General features: G+C 48.3%; 1 long non-coding RNA gene across 1 annotated transcript; it reads left to right on the plus strand.

Annotated features, from left to right (window-relative positions):
* Positions 1 to 2: 2 nt before the first annotated feature.
* Positions 3 to 10,475, plus strand: LOC132655300 (uncharacterized). Its single transcript, XR_009593080.1, has 3 exons — positions 3 to 422; positions 9,157 to 9,448; positions 9,795 to 10,475. It is a non-coding gene; the product is annotated as an uncharacterized LOC132655300 (long non-coding RNA).
* Positions 10,476 to 13,986: the final 3,511 nt, after the last annotated feature.

Genomic DNA, 13,986 nt, shown 5'->3' on the forward strand with positions numbered 1-13,986 from the left:
TTCGGCGCCTCCTGGGCGGAGCTGGGGCGGGTCGCGGTGGTCCCCTGGAACCCAAGCGGTCCGGGATGGGAGATTCGGCCATGCCCGCGCCTTGGCAGACCTTCAGGAGCCGCGCGAGATTCCCGGAATCCTTGGATCCCTGGCGGCGTGGCAACGCCCACTGCAACTTGCAGGCTCTGGCGCACACCTGTCCCTCTCTGCCAGGCTGGCCTCACAGCGGAGCGCAGTTAGAGCCGTGCCCTAGACTCCTGTGTGTTTGGGACTTCTGATCCTGGCGCCGGAGGAGTTAAGTGGAGGTGGTGGGGGATGAAGAGCTGGGAAGAGGGGTGTCTGGAGTTCGGGACTGGCAGATCCCAGCAATGTCTTCCCCTGCTGGTCCCTTTCACGCACTCGCCGCAGAGAGACACAGCAAAAGCACGGAAGTGAGTCAAACATGAGGGACGGAGGGATAGAAATGATTCAGGGTGATCTGTGCTATGGCAGAGGTTGGTGCTGGAGCAGCTTTTGCAGTGGAACTTGTAGGACAAGTACGTGCTTAAAATCAAGAGAAAAGGAAGGCTAAGGGAAGAGCAAGTGCGAAGCTTGGGGAGGAAGCCAGCACCGCAGACGGTCTTGCACTGAGGACTTGGGTCTGTGGGGTGACAGAAGTCTCTGCTTTCCCTGCTTCTGCTGTTCCAGAGGCTTAGGGCCTGGCCTGTCTATGGCCCTGCCTGGCACCGCGCCAGGGCCGCCACAGGCAGATGAGAGTGTGGCCCACTCTTAGCCCTGGCTGGAGCTGAGGAGGAAGCCTCAGACACCCAGCTACATTTGGGGTGGCGTGGGCACTAAGGATGTCCCCATGATTCATGGGGAAGACAATCAGCCAGACACTGCCCCCACCACAGCCTGGGGGGGAGGGGGTCCTGTGCCACAGGGCCCATCGCTGCCACATCAGGATGGCCTGCCATCCCACCAGTCTCCAGATGTGGGAACTCAGGCCAGATGAGAAAGCCTTACCTCAGGCAGGCAGGAAGACTGCAATCCTGTAACAGGATCCAGTCCCCAGCCTCTGGCCTGGAGAACCGTCAGAGCGCTTGCCTTACATTGACCTCTGTGACCTTGATGCTTGTACCTGAGTTCCTGCTCTGCGCTCCAGTCACCACTGGTCCTCGGGCCCAGGTGAGGGGTTAGAAAACATACTCTACACCGCCTGCCCAGACAAGAGTAACCAGTGGGTGTCCTCAATCCATAGACTCAGTTCATAGAGGAGAGCACTGAGGCCGAGCACCGTGCTCGCACACGCATCATCAGTGTCCGAGGCCACGCTGCTGTGGGCAGGTGTGTGAGTCCACAGTATGTAATCATGCGCCATGAGTCACAGTCAGGGGTTAGTAATACCAGGCTGCGCGCTCGCTACACTAGGCTTCTCATTGTCATTTTCCGGGGTGTTCCCGTGTCTATTAGCAACAAATCACCGATGCTGTCAGTGTGTGCCTCAAAGGTGGAAACCTTGCCAAACATCAGAAGGTGCCAGCTCCCCGACCCCATTGCAAACACTGCCTACCTGTAAGGCAGTGACAGCCAGCGCATCCTGTATCTCACCGCATCGTTGTCCCTAGCTTACCATTTAATCATGTTTCACACATGATAGCCTCAGGAGCAACAGGTCACACACTACACAGAAGTTACAGGCCAGGCGCCACAGGGCTATAGAGACATACTGTTACATTGTCCTGTTAGCACGATTGCTAAATCCCCCAGCTATATGTCCTCCCTGCCAGGTGAAACAGAAATATGTCTCTCTATGTTAGACATGCAGGTTGGTCCCCGGCACGTTGGTAAGCAGAGACTCTTGTGGCCGGAAGCAGGAGGAAGCAGGAGAGATAGCATCCACAAGTCCCTAGGCTGGGGAGCAGCCTGTGGCTGCTGCCTGTGGGTTCCCACCTGGGACTGGGTTGCCATCTTCCCTCTTATGATGTCAGAAGGTGTCTGAAGACTTGGTGCAACGAATATTGTCCCTTGGTAACAGACACCAAGCCAGAATGATTAATAACAACCCCCACTTTCCCCCCCATCCGACTGTGCCAATAGTGTGGCTAATGACCAGGACCTAGAGTCAGGCCTCCCAGGGAAATCAGTCCAACAAAGAAAGGCAGCCCCTCCAGAAGGGAGGAGAGAAGAGAGGGAGTGGGGTTGTATGGGGGGGGGGGAAGGACACAGCCTTCCAAGAGCCTGGAGTGGTGACACAGAGTGCTATAATCTCAGGCAGGAGCAGGACGTAAGTTCAAAAGCAGCCAAACCCCAGAGTGAGTCTCAAACAGGATTAAGATAACACCACCCCACAGGACGTTTCGTGCGTGGAAACCAAAACCACGCTGGGACTGCGGCTCAGCGACATGGCTTGGTTCCATCCCCACACAAAATAAGTGTTAAAAATTAATCAACAAATAACACACATCAGTTAAAAACAGCACCCTGGCAAACCAGCCTTCCCTGCTCTCTGAGTCCTAGTCAGCCAGGTGGGAGGGGTCCCAGCAGCCGGGTCCCACACCATGAATGAATGTCGCCATGATGGACTTCACCCGCCTCAAATGAATCGAAGTAAATCCTTCCTATAGTGGCTTTCAGGTACGTGGTCACAGCTGTGAGAAACGTGTAGGCAGTGCCTCCTGGAAAGGTGCCCGGCTACTTATTAACTCCAGTGCACTTAGCCCTACTGTCTCGGAAAATCATTATTTGCTGGATGGGAGAGGTAATCAATGGAACTTGAGCTAACGAAATTTTGTGCCTCGACAGTGATGGCCATGATGGATACTCTCAGAGAAAGGTCGTTTTGTGGAACCCATTTACTGTGTTCCAGGAGTTGGGGGTGGGTATAGATGGGGAAACTGCAGAAACAGGAACGCCAGCAGGCGTTCAAGTTTTCCATTTGCTGAAACCCACATCTTACTGGTTTTGACTGGTTAAATCTGGCAACATTGTCCTAAGACACAATTTTTCAACCTTCCCGTGGGGGGGGGGCTTGTGTGCGTACCTGGGGCCCAGAGACTAGTCAGGCGTCTTTCTCCGAGGGAAGTTCCTGTCTCCTCATCCCACACACCTGGACTGCAGGGAGCCACTATGCCATGCTAGAAATCAAAAGCTATTATTATTATTATATTCTACTGCAGCTAGTGTCGGTAGGCATGTGGGGGTAAGAGGAAAACTTTGTGGTATGGTATGATGGTTTGAATGAGAAACGTTCCCCATAGGCGCCAGCATTTGGCTCCCAGTTACTGGTGATGTTTGGAGAGGTTTAGTGTGCTTTGGTGAAGGAAGTGTATCGCTGAATGTGGGCTTTCAGAGTCCAGAGCTTCTCCCTATTTCCTATTCCCCCTCTCTGCCTGTGCTTGCGGTTGAGGGTGTGAGCTCACGCCTTCCTGCTCCTGCCGTCATGCCTGCCTTTTGCTGCTTGGCTCCCAGCCATGATGGACTGGAACCATAAGCCCAAACCAGACCTTCCTCCTGTAAGTTGCGTTGGTCACAGCGGAAAGTAACCTAACTAGCACAAGCAGGTTCTCTGCCTCCGCCTTTACATACATGGGTTCTAGAGACTGAATAGTCACCAGGCTTGTGTGGCGGGTGCTTTAACCACTGTGCCATCTCCCCGGCCTCCTCTTGTTCATTTTGCTTGTTGATACAGGGTCTCTCTGTGTAGCCAAGGGTGGCCTTGAATTCCTGCCCCTTCCTCTACCTCCCAAGTACTGAAATGATTGAAGTGCCCCCACGGCACCCAAAAAATGTCTTTAGATAAAGTGTAAGTGTGAAATTTTTGAAAAATTTCAGATCAATAGAATAATTGTTGCTTAGTGCACATAAGCCAGGCCTCCACCCTCCCAACTCCAAGTAAAGTATAAGTAAAGTCGGTTGTAATAAGTGGTTAATATTTACTATTGATATATCTTTTAGAAACACTGCTGTTAATCCTAAACAGCTGTATACCCAAATCACCACACAGACACTGGGTTTAGTTAGTTAACCTAGAACACAATGCTGGGCAATAGTCACTCCATCCTAAACTTCCAAGCCCTCATAGTTTCCTAACATTTAAATTCACCCATTATACTTGCTTTTTGTGAAATCTTAGGTCCAGTTCATTCTCTACATCGTTCCAAGACCTCCTCCTGCCTCTGCTCTCCCAGCCTCTGCTGTCTCTTCCGCTTCATACTCCTTCCTGTCCTCTGGCTCCTCTCCTCTCCTGCCTACTCCTTCCTCTCCATTGCTCAACATTGTGGCTGGTTGTTTTATTTTGGCATGTTTACACAAAGTTGAGATAGGTGATGCTTAGAATAAGTATCACAATACAATGTTCAGATTGAAACCAGAGAGTGGGGGAGAGAAATCAGCATTTGGATGAACAAGGTAAGGTATACATTCCAAAAGAACATTATACCAACAAAAGTCAATCTTCTATTGCAAAGGAGCCTAGGAAAGGGGAGACCCCAAGCTTCTGAGAACCCCAGTATGGGTCTCACCAGATCTGCTGGAGACAGACAGGAGGAAGGAGCAGACACACAAGCTTCATTTCTTCCTCCAAAGAAGGCATCTCGGTGACCTTCAATTACAAATAATTCTATATAATCATTGCAGTCCTTGTCTGCATTATTAGTCCAGCAATGTGTATTATTACACATGGCATAACTTCAGGGCCATTATCTGGGATTCATTGCTAGCCCATTTCCTCCAAGCGGCCCATTGCAATGTCCTTGTGCAAGCCAGAAAGCTATGGGACAATGCCTGCAAGTGGCATGTTGAAACAAATAGGAGAAGCCTTGAATGTGACACGTGGGAGGGGGTGTCACTGCCTGCTGTCTATGGGAAACCTCAGGAGGTCGGAGGACACAGTAAAAATAATGGTAAAGATCACTTTACATGCTTATTTAGTTCCATACAATGACCTGTGAAATGCACCATAACTATGTCCTCATCCTGTGCACAGTTGTAGGGTAAGCTTGTGGATATACAGGGCCATACTGTCGGCTTTCTGGCATCACCATAAACACCGGAGTCCTGTGTGGTTTGCTGCATCTGGACAGTTGAGTCACTAGGCGACCAAGGGTTCTTAGCCGTTGCAATTTTTTTTTTACAGGGTCCCGGCCATGGCTGCAGTGTTCCTTTGACTGACATGGCATTGTGTGCTGTGTGACTAACCCTTATTCTCCAGGAAACACCCCTGGTCTTCCCCCATACATAACAAACAACTCCTGGGCACGCAGATGCTCTTTCAGAATCCACAGTGGCTCACTAAGAAAATTGCAGGTGGCTTGGATTAGGAGGGAGATGGAAGGCCTCAGCCTGAAATAGGTGGTGCTGGCAGCTTTGAAAACTGCCCAGCTTGGGCCTCCTTCAGCAGAGTGCGGCTGTGCACATCTCTTGAGAGCCCAGGAACCCTGATATAGTAAAGATTTCATGTTTTCTTGGGTGTGGGTATCTCCTTCTTACTCTTGTTTATAAACCTTGAATGGTTGTTCAGAACCTGATGGCTGGACAGAGCCCCAGATAGCCCAACAGAGGCACAGATTAGCTCAAAGGAGCTTTGCCAAGGCTTGTCTACAAAGGATGTGATAGCCCAGATAGTTCAACAGGAGGAATGTCCCTGGAATAAAATGACCCCAGCCACTGCTGACACCCTCCCATCTTCCCATCCAGTTTCAACTTGCTGTGAGTGACAGACACTCTCTTCACCAAATACACCTTTTCTCCAGTCTCTCCGAAACTGTTACCAGAGTTGGGGTCAGAGCCTGTGCCCTGGAAGCTGTAACAAGCTGGGCTCAGCCATTCATCCTCAACAAACCAGTTAGAGTCAACTGATAGCGGAAAGCAGAGAAAAGAGATCCATTCAGTGCAGACACACTGGAAAGAGAGACAGAGGGATCCAGTGACTGCCCTAGTCCATCTTGGGAGTCATGTGACATGCAGGAATCTAAGTAGACCCTCTGACCTATGGTCCCCCAGCCACCACAGTCTGATCGCCAGTCCCACAGGGCTGGATTCGAAGCTGCAAGGCTTCCCCAGAGCCAAGATAGTTTTGCCGGTGTTTGGATCCAGGGTTTCAGAGTTTTTTGTTTTGTCCATGAGATTTCTGGGCGACTCCAACTTCTAGCGGAGCCACTGTTTTATTGGGGAGCACCCTTTTAATAACTGGATTGCCAAGTGTCTCTTCAGAACATCCATCTCTTCTGCCAAGAAGGCCAGTTACATCCCTTCAGGCTTTGGCTCTTCCAGCCCAGGCTGCTCTGCCTCCTGGTGCTCTTGTCTGTCCATGGATTGCCACGCTCAGTTTTCTTGGCTATAGACCAAGGAGAGAATTCTAGCTCACTGTGGTTTCTAAGGCAGCAGTAGGGCACAAAAGCCATCTCTGTCCCTGGAGCACCTAAAAATAACCAAGTAAAAAAATTTCTGTCCATTTCGATCTTAAGTTTATGTTTTTAAAAACTATTGTATGCTGAAAATTGCAGTGATTGGCATACGACTTTTGAGGTTTATAAGAGTGTATTATGCTGGAAGGTTTCTTTATTTTGATTGTATGTGCATGGGTGTTTTGCCTGCAGGTATGTCTGTACAGCATCTTTGTGCCTGATGCCCTCAGAGTACCAAAAGAGTCACATCCAGGTCACATCTCCTGGAACTGGAGTTACAGATGGCTGTAAGCCGCCATCTGGATGCTGGGAATTGAACCTGGGTCTGCTGGACAAGCAGCCAGTGCTCTTAACTGCTGAGCCATTGCTCCAGCTGCAGTATGTGTCTGTGTATCTTGGAATGTGAGTGTTTGCGGTGGTTTGGAAACTATGTGAGAGCCATCGCTTCAGTGGCTGGTTTTAAACACAAGGATTCAGAAAATCTGAATTTGAAACAATAAAAGGAACTGGTTTTACTGGACTGTGGTTCAGGCAGCCTTATCTGAAAAAAAGTACTAACTGATTGAAATGGACTCTTGAGCTGACTTCCTTGAAATGGTTTGGGATCTGGGGCCTTTCAGTTCTGGAAATGGCTGAGGAAAAATCAGATCACAGGATTTACCAGAGAGATCGTTTACAAGGTGATTAAAATGTTAAAATGAGCTTGGATGAAATGGCTCATAAAAATTTCAAAACTGCTTTTTGTTAGGCAAATATAAAATATAAGGTGAAAGGATCAGTTTTACGACTGGCCTGTACACAGAGATACTTTCACTTGTGTCCTGGGCCGTGGTCCATTTGAAATGTATGACTATTTTGTAAATGCTGAGATGGGCTACTTGGGTATTAAGATAAGTGCTTAAGCAATCATATATTTGGTTGTAAACAGTGCTGAAGAGTTAGTTATCCGGATGTGAAAATATGTTTCTTCCCTTCTGCCTTCAATATTGGAGACAGACCCAGAGGGGTGCCCAAAGACATTTGATGGCACCCGAGGAAGGACAAGAGGAGACTCTGGATGCCTTGGCAGCTGCAAAGGGAGATGGAAAGAGGAAAAAAAAAATCATGCCTTTTAAGTTAGAGCTCAAGAAAGCAGGCAAGCTCAGGGAGGGATCAGTGTGCAGTGAGTGGAGAAAAGGGGTCAGGCCTGTTTGGAATTTGGGTCATATCTGAAGAAGCGGAAGTGAGGAGGGGGAGGAGAGTCCAGAAGCACACAAGGGGCTTTACATACACCTCGGTGGATAAGGACACTCGGGGCAGAACCTGGCTTCAGTCCCCAGAACCAGCTGGTAGAGGCAATCGAACAGGGGATGGAAAATGGTTAAACAGGGTGGGATCCCTAAGCAGCAGCTCTGAGAGAAGTTATGGCTCCTGGTCCCTTGTCCAGTCTGCCCCTTGAGGCATGTGAGGCTGTGGCTAGAAGCTTGTGTTGATCCCACCAGGTGAGAATAAAACCACTGCTACAATTTTTGAGCCAAATTTGAAGCAAACTTTATTAAACCCTTGTCAAGACAATGGACACTGGCCCAGTCCATACCTGAGATCTCCAGAGAATGGCCACATTGTATTAGGCAGGTGAGTTTTAAAGTCAAAACCCTCAAGGCTACGAACTTCTCACATTCATCCAATCAGGGGCCATCATGCATCCTGAAGTACTTCCTGTCTGTGTGTGAGCAAGCACCTCCTGTGCAGTCGGGGCAACCAACCTTGTTTACTGAAGTAAAAACACACGGTTTATTATCTTACAGGAACAATAGCCCCCAGCATTCCAGAAAGTTAGAGGCATTTTTGTTTTATAGATCTACTCTTAGGCATAGTAATTAAAACTTAGAACATAACTTCAAGCCTCACACTTGGACACTTCATAGCTGGCCCAACCAAGTTGCTCCCAAAGTACTTTAAAAAAATAAAAAAAAAAAAAGCCAACCAAACAAACAAACAAACAAAAAAAACAGACTAGTGCCCCAAAGTCCCCTACTTCCTGAGACCACTCCTACTATACAAGGGCTCTGCCTCCCTCTCTCTTTTTCTCTCTCCCCTCCCATCTATGAATATGTAATTTAAAAATGTCTCTAAAATTCACCCTCTGTAGTCTATGAATTTCATTCTTTAGTTTCACCACACAGGGACCCAAAAGCCACTAGATCAGGGAGGTTTTGGTGCCATTGAATTTATTTTCCAGGATCATAACCCACAAAGTTAAGCTCACCGAGACCTGAAAAAGTCTCCTCAAGCTCAAATGCACCCTCAAATATTCTCATATTTGAAATAGAGAACAGAGTCCTGAAAGTTGTCCTCTGATCTCTACACCTGCATCCTAACACATATGCTCATACATGCTCAGGCATGTATATGTGTACCTAAACACACACAAACAAAACACAACAGATAGACAGACAGAGAGAGAGAGACTGAGGGCAGATTAAAGCACCATGTTTCTACTTAGGACGAGAGAAAACTCTCGTCCTAAGGTAAGTAGTTTTCCTGCAAAGGGTCAATTCGTCTTTGCCAACCCTGAGACCTCAACCTGACTTCCTTTCATGTGGTATTTTGGATCTTGTTGGATCTGTTAAAGGAAGAGTGCAATACCCCACCCTCAGCTCACACTGTGTGTGTGTGTGTGTGTGTGTGTGTGTGTGTGTGTGTTTATGTGAGCTGTCTAGAAAATAACAAATGGGGTTCAAAGGTGACTATGAGGGAGGAGTCTATCTTCACTGACCTTCATGTTTTCTCGATTTAGAACAACCTGACAGAGAGGAGGAAACCTCAATTGAGAAAAGTACCTCTGTATGACTGAGCTGTACGCAACCTTGTAGAGCATTTTCTTAGTGACAGAGGAGAACACGGTTCATTGTAAGTGCGCCCCTCCTCGGCAGGTGGTCCTGGGTTCTATAAGAAAGCAGGGTGAGCAAGCCACAAGGAGCAAGCCAGTAAGCAGCACCCCTCCATGGCCCCTGCATCAGCTTTTGCCTGCAAGCTCTTGCCCTGTTTGAGTTCCTGTCCTGATTTCCTTAAGTGATGAGCAATGATGTGTAAGTATGAACAGATGAACCCTTTTCTTCCCAAGTTGCTTTGAACATGGTATTTCATCACAGCAGTAGAAATTCTCACAAAGACAGCCTCAAAGCCTAGCAGTACTTGTCTCCTGATAGCCTGATAGAGTTTGATATATAGAGTCTGTTGGTTACTGTGGTATTTTGAATGAGAATGAGATGCTTTGGTTTACAAATTTGAATACTTGGTCACCAAGGAGTGTCACTGTCTGAAAGGATTAGGAGGTATGGCTTTGTTGGAGGAAGTGTGCCACTGGGGGTGGGCTTTGAGGTTTTTAAAAAGCCCATCCCAAGCCTGGAGTCTCTCTCTTCCTGCTGCCTACAGATCTGGATATAGAACTCTCAGCTCCTTCTCCAGAACCATGTCTGCCTGCGTGCCACCATGCTTCCCCCGATGATGACAATGGACTGAACCTTGAAAACTGTAAGCCCCAACTGAATAATTTCCTGATGTAAGAGTTGCTGTGGGAAAGGCAAATGGGATGGACATCGGAAGAGGGAGAAAACAGGGAACAAGACAGGAGCCTACCACAGAGGGCCTCTGAAAGACTCTACCCAGCAGGGTATCAAAGCACATGCTGAGACTCAGCCAAATGAAAGAAGGGGGAGATAGAAAGACCTGGGGCAGGGGCGGGGGGTGGGGACAGGAGCTCCACAAGAAGAGCAACAGAACCAAAAAATCTGGGCACAGGGGTCTTTTGTGAGATGGATACTCCAAACAAGGACCATGGATGGAGATAACCTAGAACCCCTGCACAGATGTGGCCCATGGCAGCTCAGTCTCCAAGTGCGTTTCCTAGTAATGGGAACAGGACTGTCTCTGACTTGAACTCTTGGGCTGGCTCTTTGGTCACCTTCACCTGAGGGGGGAGGGGAGCAGCCTTATCAGTCCAAAGAGGAAGACAATGTAGCCAGTCCTGATGAGACCTGATAGGCAAGGGTCAGATGGAAGGGAAGGTCTTCCTCCCCTATCATTGGACTAGGGGAGGGGCATCGGAGAAGTAGAGGGAAGGAAGGTGGGATTGGGAGGGGGAGGGGAGGGGGCTTACAGCTGGGATACAAAGTGAATAAGCTGTAATTAGTACAAAAATAAAATAAAAATTTTAAAAATTGAAACAATAAAAAAAAAAAGAGTTGCTGTGGTCACAGTGTCCCTTTACAGCTATAGAACACTGACTAAGACAATTACAACCGTGTCTGTAGATGGAACACTTCTGACATGCAGTTTATTCTGTGACGGGGACAATATGATGAAAATGCTGTTAGACACTGTTTCTGGGTTCCTGAGAGCTGTGACTTAGAGTTGCCTGAGGCCACTTTTGTCTAAGCAAACACAAAAGATCATTTCAGCCAGCCAGCTCTGTTAGGTTGGCGCTCTCTCCTTTTTCTTTTCTATCTATTTGGATGCCTGCCCAGTCTGAGCGTGATTCCTCTGGTGGTTTGGACTTTCTCGTTCAGTCTCTAAAGCTACCCACCTTTTGCGTGTGGCTGTTCACTGACCTCATTGCTGACAGGCTCAGTAACTCAGGCGACAGCGCTTTCTCTCCTCCTGTCTCCGGAACCCAAACTCAAGTTCTCTCAAACGCTAATAAAATTCCTCAACTGAGAACCCCCAACTTCCCCCATAATATTTGGTGCCCGATAAGGGGCTCCTGAAGATTCTGGTAACATTTCTTCCCTGCTTTTGTTCGAAGAGATGACCCATTCTCCCCTCCTGTTCAAATGGTTATTTGTTCTCAGTGTCCATGTCTGACAGAGAACTTAGTCTTCTCCAGCCTGTCCTGTTTTGTGTGTTTGACCACACCCCTCCTGCTGTGTGATCCACCTGACGTGGTCTAGTATATCCTGAGAGTCAGTCCACTCTCGGGGAATGACTGTGGGTATGATTATCTTTGCTCTTGTTGTTGTTGTTTTGGTTTTTGGTTTTTTGAGACTGGGTTCTCTGTGTTGCCCTGGCTGTCCTGGAACTTGCTCTATAGACCAGGCTGGCCTTGAACTCACAAAGATAGGCCTGCCTCTGCCTCCCAGGTGCTGGGACTAAAGGTGCGCTCCACCACCGCCCAGCTGAGTATAAGGATATCCATGGATTACGTTCTTTGAAGCAGGGAGACACGCCACTGTAAGTCCCACCCTTTCCTGGCTGGGATCCTGGGACGTATAAACAGAGAAATGGAACTAAGCAGCTGCAAACATTTACCACTCAGTTCCTTGACCATAGAACTTATGTGAGTTGTTGCTTCAAAGTCCTTCTGTCTTGAACTGGGTGTGGTGGTGCACCGCTTTAGTCCCAGCAAGTGGGAGGCAAAGGCAGGTGGATCTCTTGAGTTGGAAGCCAGCCTGGATACATGGAGAGACCCTGTCTCAAAAAAAGAAAACTTCCTACTGCCTGAACTCCCCCGCCACGCTGAACTGTGACTCAGAATGAGCCCTCTCTTCTTCAGCCTGCTTTTGTCAGGCGTTTCATCACAGCAACAGAAAAGCAAATGACACAGGTGTGTTCTTTACTTGATTTTTAAAACTGCAGCTTAACTTGTTTTTTTAAGAGACAACAAGAAGCACCATTTTTTTTTTCTTAGAAGAAGCAAGGCCTCTGATCTCTAGAAGCAACAGTTCATTACTATATGAGACGTTTTAGCAAAAGAGAAGCAAAAGTGGCTTTTTTTTGTTTGTCTTTTTTTTCTTCACAAAATCAATTTCTGCAGATGCTTTCTTTGTGCTTCATAGTATCTAATTAAGACTTAGAACATTTCTTATTAAAGGGACTGGAGAGATGGCTCCTAAATAAAGCTATGTACTGCCGCTTTTGCGGAGCACCCTTGTTCGGTTTCCAGCATCCCTGTAGAGCAGCTCACAATCACCTGTAACTCCTGCCCGAAAGACTCCATGTACATTTGCACTCATGCGCACATACATGTATACATTCACACATACATAGTACAAGTACACATACATACATACAGGTACATACATACAAAGTTAAAAATCATTTTTAAAATGTCCTATAGAACTGCTGCGTGTGCATGTTGTGTGAGTGGGGACATTCGCCTCAGCACACGTCAAGGAACAATGTGGTGGAGTCAGTTGTCTCCTTCCACTGTGTGTGGAAATCAGACAGTGATGGGAGGCGCACCTGGAACCTTCCTCTGGCCTCCGCTGGGACCTGCACAGGCACATTCACCTGCACATATCTGTAAACACACACACACACACACACACACACACTGTGTGGGAGGACTAGAAAAGCAGTTTCAAAATACTAAAGAAGAGGAATTCCAAACCCAAGCTTCTAGTGGCCTGCAGCTGTCCCAGCAGGGCCGAGACCTGGGGACGCCCAGCACGTCTGAGCACTGCTGCCCGCTTTGCCTGGAGGGAACCTCAGGGTTACTGAGGGGCCGGGCAGAGCTCCGAGCTATGGCTTGTGCTGAGCCTGTTTGAGGCCCTGAATGATTTGTCCACACGCGCGTGCGCACACACACACACACACTCCAGATAAGGCTGGTTTTCAGAAGCTTGGCTTCAGACTTTTCACAGGTCAGTTAGAATACTGTCAAGGGGAAGGCTGTGGCCAACAGGACTTTCTCTGATAAGCGTCTACAAGGAAAGGGGCCAATGAGAGATGAACAGTGGAGGGAGGAGATTAAATAAAAACAAGGGCAACCTGGGAGCTAGAGAGACAGTCCAACAGCCAAAAGCACTGACTGCCCCTCCAGGGGACCTGGATCCAGTCCCCAGCACCCACACGGTGTCGCACAACCATTGCTAACTCCAGTTCCATTCCATGGGATCTGACACCCACTCCTGGCCTTCATAGGTGCTGCACACATGTACACATACCTACATCCAGAAAGAAAAAAAAAAACACTTAATATGCATAAAATAAATACATCTTTAAAAAACTCCAAAGGAAATTTGTGTGTGAGGGTGTGTGAGTGGGGGTGTGGGGGTGTATGCGTGTGTGCGGGTGTGCACACCAGTGCACAGAGGCCAGAGGGTAGACCAGGTATCCTGCTCTGCTCTCTGCCTCATTCTCCTGAGCCCACCTAGGCTGGTAGTCAGCAAGCCCCAACGGAGCTTCCTGTCTGCCATTTACAGCGCTGGGGTTACAGGTACAGGTGTGGCCGCACCCAGCTCTTTATGTGGGTGACTGGGACTCAGATTCAGGTCCTCTGGCTCTGCAGCAAGCTTTTGTGTCCACCGAGACAGCTCTCCAGCCCAAAAGAAGGAAAGTTTAAATACCAAGACATACAGGCCATTTCAAACAAAGTTAAAAAAAAAAATGTGTGTGTGTCTGTGTGTGTGTCTGTGTGTCTGTGTGTGTCTGTGTCTGTGTGTGTGTGTGTGTCTCTGTGTGTGTGTGTGTCTGTGTGTGTGTGTGTCTGTGTGTGTGTCTGTGTGTGTGTGTGTCTGTGTGTGTGTGTGTGTCTGTGTGTGTCTGTGTCTGTGCGTGTGTGTCTCTGTGTGTCTGTGTGTCTGTGTGTCTGTGTATGTGTGTGTGTGTGTCTGTGTGTGTGTGTGTC

This window comes from Meriones unguiculatus, chromosome 7 (genome assembly GCF_030254825.1).
Source record: "Meriones unguiculatus strain TT.TT164.6M chromosome 7, Bangor_MerUng_6.1, whole genome shotgun sequence".
Taxonomy (NCBI): domain Eukaryota; kingdom Metazoa; phylum Chordata; class Mammalia; order Rodentia; family Muridae; genus Meriones; species Meriones unguiculatus.